We start from the raw sequence: 9,209 nt of genomic DNA on the forward strand, positions 1-9,209 counted from the left end.
GTGGGCCACTGAACTGGGTGCTAGTCTCAATATTCTTTAGCCTCTTTGGGGGAAGAGATAATAGTTTTGCTGAAAGGTCTTGCTAAATTTTATTCCATTCCCCTTGCCAAAAATCCACCTTTCTTTTTCTTTATGTTTAGGTTGTGCTTTTATCCCCAGGCTTGAATTAAGCAGGTGCTCCCAAGTTCTGAACTCTAAAAACTCCTCATGCTTGGGGCGCCTGGCTGGCTCAGTTGGTAGAGTGTGAGACTCTTGATCTCAGGGTGGTGAGTTCGAGCCCCACGTTGGGCATGGAGCCTACTTAAAATAAAAATTAAAAAATGGGGGGCGCCTGGGTGGCTCAGTCGGTTACGCATCTGCCTTCGGCTCAGGTCATGATCTCAGGGTCCTGGGATCGAGTCCTGCAATCGGGCTCCCTGCTCTGCAGGGAAGCCTGCTTCTCCCTCTGCCTGCTGCTCCCCCTGCTTCTGCACTCTCTCTCTCTGTCAAATAAATAAAGACAATCTTTAAAAATAAATAAATAAAAAGTAAAAACTCGTCATGCTTAAAAAAAGAACAACTACTATGGGGTATCTACTAGGTGCCAAGCACTGTTCTAAGTGCTTAACGTCTGAGAACTCATTTGATATTTATAACATTTTCAGGAAGTATTTATTAGCACCCATTTTATAACAGAAAACTGAGGCTCAAACAGAAATTAAAGGTCTAAGGTGATATTGCTAGGAAGTGGCAGAGCTAGGATTCAAACCATGTCTGTCTAACTTCAGAGACTGTGTGTAGGTACTAAATGGGAAGAGAAAGACTAAAGGAGGCTAAAACTAAAAACTGAGTCTTCAACGGGCAAGAAGGGAAGCCAGGTCTGGGCCTCAGTTTCCCCACTACGAAATAAGGGATTAGATTAGATCATCCATTCGGGGCGCCTGGGTGGCTCAGTTGGTTAAGCGACTGCCTTCAGCTCAGGTCATGATTCTGGAGTCCCGGGGATCGAGTCCCACATCGGGCTCCCTGCTCAGCGGGGGGTCTGCTTCTCCCTCTGACCCTTCCCCTCTCGTGCTCTCTGTCTCCCATTCTCTCTCTCAGATAAATAAATGGAATCTTTAAAAAAAAAAAAAGAGTATTAAAAAAAAAAGATTAGATCATCCATTCATTCATTCACTTAACAAATACTTGTAAGAAGGCCTACTCCATGCCATCGTAGGGGATGTTGGGGGGAGAGAAAGCAGGCTGTGATACACAATTGAGAAATACTGGGTCCCTTCATCCAAGGAAGTGGAAATCTAGTTGGAGAGACAGATAGGCAGAGTGTAGAAGTGCTGAATAGAGGGCCAAGCTCCGTATGGTGGGGGAAACCCCGAGGAGAAGTTAACTTCCATGGGGAGGGAGTGGGGGTCAGGGAAAGTGGCATGAAAGAACCAGCTTGAGTAATGGTTGAGTGGGATTTCAACAAGCCCAGAAGGGCATAGAAAATGCTGAAGGAGCAGTCCAGAAAGCGCTTGTCTTGTCCAAGGAATGGTGAGAGGGCTGGTTTGGTGAGAACAGAGGCTTTGTGAGGGACATGGATGGGAAGGAGGCTGGAGCAAGATCAGGGAGGGCCGTGGAAGCTAGGTGAAGGCTTATGGAGTTGATTTTGTTGCCAATGGGCAGCCAATGCCAGTTTTTGGGAGGGCAGATGATTTCTTAGTTTCTTCCATCTCTAACACTGTCTGTTTGATTAAAAACCTTATTAAGAGTCTTAGAGAAAAAAAAAAAAAAAGAGTCTTAGGGAGGCAGGGAGGCTTGACCTTGAGAAGCCTCTGGGGTGATTTTAGCCCCCTTCCTCATTTTCCCCCCTTTGGCTATAAAATCCAGAAAGGCTGTTAGTTGTTTACAGAGTTTAGTTTAACCAGACATGCTGTCTCCCCATCTAGACCCAGGGCTCTTAGAGGGCAGAGAACAGGCCTTCCTCAGCATGCAGTGGGCTGTTGGAATGCGTCTCCAGCAGCAACCTGCTGCAGTAGGGTTCATGCATTTGAGATATATGAAGAGCCAACAGGGGCGATGAATTCTCCCCCACGGCCCCTCCCAGGGCACAAAGGGAAACACTATAGAGCACATAGTGTATGTAACTCATGGTCAGCCCTGCTTCACTCTTTCTTTCCTGAATTTGCAGGGTGCTTTCTGTACCCTTCACTCCCCTAGTCTGCTTTCAACTGCAGTGGCTTAAAATGAGCCCTTTGACAGTCCTAAGACTCTGAGTTCGAGCTCTGACTTCACCTTCAATTGACCGGGGGGTGGGGGGTGGGGGGTGGGGTGTTGGGGGGGGTGGGCAGGGGGTGAAGGGATGACCAGAAGCTTCAAATTCACTTCCTTCTGACACTCCAGAGATCTAAGCCACTGAAATTGTTGTCATTGTTGTTGTTGTTGCTGTCACAGGACTGGACTGTTTTACCAGAGACACAAGGAAGGCCTCTGATTTCAGAACAAAGCAGAGAATTGGAGCAATTATCCTATGAATTAAGTCAGAGGTTGGTGTGAGGCCTAAATTACCCCCATGAACCCCAAATGCCCTATTTTGTCTGGTTGGCTCCAGGAGGGCAGAGCCCAGGCCCATGTCACCCCTAGGTCTCTGTGCAAAGGAGGCTGGTGATGCTGAGGCTGATAATAGTAAAAACTTGCATGAGTCCAGTAGTTTACGGTGCACAAAATTCTTTCCCATCCACTATCTCATTTGATGCTCAGGGGTGTGCTTGTGAGAGAGGGAGGACAGGTGCATTGATTCCCATATTTTGGAGTTGGGAGGAAGACCCTAAACACAGTCCCTGGCATTGGGCAGGCCCTACTCAAATGTTAGGGCTTGCTTGAGGTCTCACTGCTAGCCATCGACAGGACAGAACTAGGATCTGGTTCTTAAAACTCTCCAAACAATCCTCTTTCCATCACACCAAGCTGACTCTCTGAGAGTCCAGGCCCAGGCCAGTAGCTGTTATTGATGGAAGAAACAATCATTTAAAAATCTGCATGAAAAGGAACATTTTGGCATTAAATGGAGGTGCTATACCATGTTGAAAAGAACTCTGGATGTGGGGTCAGGATTACTGGGGTTGAGTCCTGGTTCAGGAACTCACTAGCCATGTGACCTTGAGCAAGCCACTCATAGATGCTCATAGACTCAGTTTCCTCAATTACAAAATCGAGGGTTGGAGTGAGAAAACAAATGGAAGAACACAAGTGAAAGGGCTTCGTAGACATCCTGAGATTGTACAAAGGTATTATTACTATTATTATTATGTTGTGGTTCTAGCCTCAAATAAAATAATCATTAATCTTTACTCTTTTCAAGGTTTCCCACAGCTCTCCCCACCCTGCTCCTTGATTTCCCATCACCTCCTGTAGGGCAGGAAGCATGGCCCCCAACAGGAAGGGCTCAGAGAAGCTAGAGCTTCAGCCAGGAAATAACCATCTTGCCCCAATCTTCATTTCGCCAGATAAATGATGCAGCCAAATGGTGAGATAGAGATGAGTGGGGAACAGAGGTGTCCAGAATCCATTTCAGCCTCAAACCAAAGAGCAAAGTAGCCCCAAGGCCTAAGGCCCTTAAGAGAAGTGGAAATTTAGCAATTACCAGATGAATTAAAATCAGTGAAGACAGCCAATTTAAATCAAAGCAGAATTGCTGGGGCCTGCATTATCAGGCCCAATGGAGGTGATCCCTCACACCTTAATAATGCCTGTAGAACTCGTATGTTGATTAGTCTAAAGGAATCATTTCAAATTTTCACTTTCCCTTTGTGCAACTTAGGCCAAACATTTTTTAAAGTGTGTGTGTGTGTGGGGGGGGGATGCACAGGAGGGTGGGAATGGCCAAGTAAGACAGCTAGTGAATAAGTTTCCAAAGCAAAGTGGCAAGTGTTTGGTCCCCATTGCTGGCGGTAGATTTTGAGGCTGGTGAGGACAAGCCAGAGGGGTCATAGAACAGCAGGCCTTAAACAACAGCAAAGCCCCTGCTACCTCAGTGGCTTACCCTCCTCTGCAATACTCCTCCTTTAAACCAGGTGAGGGAGACATACCAGGCAAGTCTCACCTGCCATCTCTAAAGTCCTTCCAACTGAGAGAAGACACCCCATAGCTTAGAGATGGAAACTCTCTGGGCCTGGGACAAAGGAAAGGGGCAGGGAGGAGGAGGAGGAAGACATTAATCCGTCAGGGCTTCCTTCTAGTCCAAATGACCCTCTGGCTTCCTTAGTATAGATAAATATATAATAAATAATATCAATATATCTGCACATAAAGATTTTTTTTGCAAATTCCTGCTATTCATTTCACATTCCGTGTTTACAAAGCCCTGAACCCTCCAGGAACTGCCGGGCACCTCCCCTAATACCCTTTAGGCTGAGGCGATGGCTTTGAAGTCCCAACCGCGGTCTCAGGGTTGGAGCTGCTAAGAAACACCCTAAGACTGAAAGCAAGTCTGCCGGCAGCTTCAGCTCCTTCGCAAGCTGCTCTCCTCCTCGGAGTTAATGTAAAGTCATCAGAGTTCCAATGTGGTCCGCAGGCTTCTCAGCCCTTCAGTCTTGGGGATGGCGGGATGGCCTGGGATGTAAACACATATGAGGATTTATTCCTTTGGCCAGGCGGGGAGTCGTTAGGGTAAAGGGTAAGGGTCAAGGGGGCTCGGTTTGGTGACTGAGGAGCCTGGGGGGGGGGGGGTGGGTAGGGGGGGGCGGGCAGAAGTCGAGTTTTCCTCGAGCCAGGTTTTCGGCCCCAAAATCGTGCAGGCTTTCCCCCTTTACAGACCTTTCGTTTCCCTCCTCCTCCCTCAGGCCTCTAGCTCCAGGCACCCCCCCCCAAAAAAAGGTGCCTCCACGCCCAGGCCAGGGGCTGTCCTTTGAAGTCGGCCCAGCGGGTTTGCAGCACGCAAGGTTGCCACGAAGGGTGGGCCGCCCTGGAGACGCAAGGCGAGGCAGCGAGCCCCGGCATTTTCCCTTCCCCAGCACCTGTCCCACTTCGGCGCCGGGGCTGGGGCTGCGCCCGCGGGCGGCCTCGGTGCCCGAGCGCCAGAGCCTTGCACCGAGGTCGCCCGGGTTAGGGAAGTGGGGGGCCAGGGAAGGGGCGGGGCGTCCGGCGGGGGCGCCCCCCCCGCATGCAAGACCCCACGCACCCCCCCATACACGGAGGCTAAACGGAGATAGAGAGTCACACATAAAGCACGAGCGAAAACGCTCGCTCTCCGACCCCGAGCGGCGTTACTCGCCCCCCCCCTTCCTGGAGCCGGGGGCTGGCGGGGGAAGGTGGCTCCGTTCTTCCCCCGTGGCCAGTGCGGGGTCTGCGGCTGCCCGGAGAGGTTCCGGCTTCCCCGGTGCTGGCAGGGGGAGCCCCGAGAACTGCAGGCCCGCCCCCCCTTCCTCCTCCTCCTTCTCCTCCTCCCCCACGTGTCCTCCCGGAGCCCAGCGGCCTGATCCCAGCACCCCCCGCCACCTCCCTCCTCCTCTCGCTTCGCCCGCTTCCCCGGCGGCGTGGAGAAGAGCAAAGTTGCGACAGCGGCCGGGGGGCTCTGCCCAGGTGAAGGGGGCGCCGTGGGGGGTGGGGGATGGCGCGGCCCTGCGGCGGGGGCGGAGGGAAGATAAAGAAACTTGCTTTCCGCGGCCCCCACCCCTCGCGGGTTCGGATCTTGCGTGGACCGAGCCCTCGTGGCGAGACGCGGCAACGCCGCTGGGACCGAGGCCGGCACCGGGACCCAGACCCGGACCGCGCGCCTGGGCCGGCTCGGCGGGCGCAGGCAGCGGGCCAGGCCGGCACCCAGGCAAGGGCGGGGTGGGTGGCCATACACCGGACCGAACCGGAGACTCCGGTGGCCTGGGCGCGGGCCGAACCCGGACCGGGCCGAGTTGGGCGGCGAAGTAGGACGTGGATTCGGGGGCGGGGCGCGGCGGGAGGGGGAAACCAGGCCCCGCCGGACTGGCCTGGGCGTGGGGGCGGGGGGCGAGTTCGGGGCACTTGCTGGGCTCGGGACCGAGCGGTAGGGCGGGGCGGCGCTAGGGGCTGGGCCGGACCCGCGGGGAGAGGGTGAAGGGGGGAGCCGGGGGTGGAGTAGGGGCGTGGAGTTGCGAGCGGGGTCTGGCCTCGGCCGGGGGCGAAGGTAGATCGGCGGGGCCGCCAGCGGAGGGAGGGAGGCCCGCGGCAGCGCGGCGGCAGCGAAGGCCAGCTTCCGCGGAGTTTGTGCCCGGGCTTCCCGGGCTCGGGCCGCCTCACGCGCACAAATGGGGCTAGGGGACTGACTGGTAAGCAACTGCGAGTGTTAGACGGTGTTCGGCGGCGATTCCGGGAAAAGCAAGGAAAGACACCGTCTGCAATTATGCCGCACCCCCCACCCACCTCTTAGCATCTGGATTTTGCTCTCAGGGGGCCGCGGACCCTCCCCGCCACAACCCTTTCACTCTCCTGCGCTCGCACCGCCTCCCCCCTTCCTAGGCCATCTGACTCTCCTAGGGGTATGTGTTTGGGGGTGGACGACGGCGTGGGGGGGGGGGCGGCGGTATACTCTCCCTCCCGCGGCAGCAGCCTAGTTCGTATCTTATTCCTACATGTAGCGTCGCTTCGAGTCTTGTGGACATTGGGGTTTAGATAACCTACCCCCACCCCACCCCCTCAAGCGATTTGATGGCTTTTAAGGAAAGGGAGGAATCCCTGGATTTCCACGCCTAGAACGAGGTTTGAGGATTGAGATTCACCCCCAGCTCACTTCCACTACCAACCCCTTTCCTTGTAAGCCATTTCCACGGGGATCCGAACTTTGGGGGGCGGTATTAATGTGCTTCTCTATCTCTACACAGGGTCGGCGTGGCCAAGGACGGCTAGTCTCTGAGGGAAAGTAGCCACCAGTCCAACTCGGGTCGCTCCCACTATTACTTCGGTGAGGGGGGCAACGCTAAGGAGATAATGGTGGGTAGGGACCCGGTATAAAGGAGGGGGCTGGGTAGTCGCCCCTGGAGGGACTCCGTTTCTTGTAAGGTAGGGAGAAGCGAGCCCAGGCTTCAGGGGAGGAGTTCTGGGAGGGACATGGGGGGTGGCGATGACGGGGGGAGGGAAGAAGGGGGGAGTCACACCCTGCCAGCAAGGGGAGCTTCCCTCAGGCCCCTGGGAGAAGGGGACTGAATGTGTCTGTTCTGTGCTGCCCGGCAGGGGAGATCTGGGGTCTCTGGATTTGCACACTGGATCGGGCACCAGTGGCCTGAGAAAGTCAGGTCGGGGCATATGGTGGAGAGCCTTGGAGGAGAGAGACAGAAACCCCTGGCCTTGGCGCCCTGATCTTTTCCCTTCCTCAGTCTTCCCGTTCGAGGGGCATTGAGGGCTGGGGGCGTGGGGCTCTTGCAGCCCCTAGGATTGAGCGCCTCCGCCTCTCCTGGGAGTCTAGCTTTTTGCCCGGCTTGCTGCAGCCACTGCTGCTGCCTCCCTCTCCGGAATCCGCTTGGTCCTCGCAGCGATCCCCTCCTCCTCCCCTCCCCTCCCAGTGTCACCGGGGCTGCTTGGCTCTGCCCCCTTCGCCGCCGCTTGCTCCCTGCTTTCGTCCCTCCCTCTCTTGCTCGCTCCCTCCCTTCGCCTCCACCTCCCCATTCCTCCCCCCTCGGCAGGTGGCACTCTGGGAGTTGTAGTCCCGTGGAGCGACGGCTAGCGCCGCCCGCGAACCCCGCCGGACTCCACTTCCCGTCGAGCCCTGCGACCGGCACCCACTCCGCCAGGCTTCGCTCGCACACACAGACACACACACACACCGCTCTCCCCCTCACTCTTTCGCTTGCCGCGGCTGCTGCCAGTGTGTGGCTCTGTCTCTCCTCCGCTTTGCCGAGCCCTCCCTTCTTCCTCTCAGTTCCTAGAGTCCGACCGCCGCCGCCGCCGAGAGAGAGGAGAAGGAGGTCGGTGGCGATAAGGGGCGGAGGGGGGGCATCAGATCGGGGCAGTATTAGGCGGGTGGCGGCTCAGAGTGGGTAAGAGGGAGCCCGGGTGGCGGCCTGAGCCTCCCCGCGGAGCCGACCCGGGAACAGGTGCGTCTTTTTTTTCTCTCCCCCAACCCCTCCACCCCTTTTGACTCCCCGGCTTTCTCGTATCCCCCCACCCGCTTCTTTCTATCTTAAGCCTTTTCCCAACCCTGTCCCTTCGCCCGGCGGCCGCTCTGCTTGCCCCCCGGGGGCGCCGTCCTCTTCGTGTCCCCGGACGTAGCGCTCCCTGGAGCTCGCTCTGTCCTCGCCCCTCCCTTCGGGACAGCTCCCCTCCACTTCCCACCTTCGTACCCCATCCCTGCCCTACCCTACCCCCTCCTCACCCCCTTCTCCCTTAGCCAGGTGAGACTTGTTCGCCACGATCTGAGAGTCTTCTTCCTGGCTGGGCGGGGGTCTCCATGGAAACGGGGGTCGGGTTGATCCTGGGGGGGAACCATTGGAATTACCCCACTCCTCAGAAAGGGAGGTGGAGACTATGGTCTTGTTAACTACCTGGCCCTAACACCCCCCACCCCCCATCCAAGGATCCAGTGATCCGAAGGGAGGCTGGCCAGGAGGGCAGGGCGAGAAAGGGCTTGTTTTTTGGGGGGGGGTGGCTGTCCGTGATGAAGTCTTGAAGAGACCTGGAGAAAATACCCTCCAACCTCAGAGGGGAGGTGCGACGGTTGCTCTTCAGGGCTGCTTTCTCCCCGGTGTTGGGGTGCGGGAACCGTAGGGTAAGGGGTACCCCTAGGTGGCGGCGGGGCCTGGGTTCGGGAGTGGGAGTGCTGTGATGGGGGCAGGGGCAATTATCCGAGTCCCTGGAAAAAAGGCGGGGGATGACTTCGGAGCGCCCTGGCTCCGCTGCCCTCGCTCTAGGGGCGGGGGCTGCCGGGCCGGGCGCGGCGGGGAGGGGGCTTAAATTGAAGGAGGATGAGATGGGGGCAATTCATACTAGCCCCGGCAAGCCAGGGGGAGATCCGGCGTGCAAGCTCTCCACCCGCTCCGCGCCAGGCCTGGAAGCAAGGGGTCTGAGAGCGAAGCCGAGGGGTGGAAGGAGGGAGGCTCCGGTTACGGGGCCGGGTTTCGGCATCAGGGGCAATCCCCCAGCCCTTGAAGGAGGGAGAGGGATGGCCGCGAACCCCAGGGCTCCCCCACCCCGGGTCCTAAGGGGCGTGAGGAACAGACAGCAGGCCCAGCGGAGCTGGATTCGAGCGGATCGCGGCTGGGGAGTGGGGGGGCTTAGTGGTGGGCTTC

The 9,209-nt window shown here is 56.8% G+C and overlaps 1 protein-coding gene and 1 non-coding gene across 6 annotated transcripts in view; both read left to right on the forward strand.

Annotated features, from left to right (window-relative positions):
• Positions 1–218: 218 nt before the first annotated feature.
• On the forward strand, positions 219–291 carry TRNAK-CUU. The gene has a single exon. It is a non-coding gene; the product is annotated as a tRNA-Lys (tRNA).
• Positions 292–5,450: 5,159 nt separating this feature from the next.
• BCORL1 (BCL6 corepressor like 1) overlaps positions 5,451–9,209 on the forward strand; it is a 63,833-nt gene continuing 60,074 nt past the window's right edge. For 2 of the 5 annotated variants that reach the window (XM_035008482.1, XM_035008513.1), the window contains exons 1-2: positions 5,451–5,538; positions 6,810–6,889. The gene's annotated coding sequence lies outside the window, so the exon portion shown is untranslated. Of the gene's footprint in view, positions 5,539–6,139; positions 6,258–6,809; positions 6,890–7,682; positions 7,890–9,209 lie in introns of those variants that run through there. The other 3 variants (XM_035008484.1, XM_035008503.1, XM_035008493.1) reach the window with 3 other exon arrangements.

Source organism: Mirounga leonina, unplaced genomic scaffold, assembly GCF_011800145.1.
Source record: "Mirounga leonina isolate KUSES-001 unplaced genomic scaffold, KU_Mleo_1.0 Mir_101664, whole genome shotgun sequence".
NCBI classification, from domain to species: Eukaryota; Metazoa; Chordata; class Mammalia; order Carnivora; family Phocidae; genus Mirounga; species Mirounga leonina.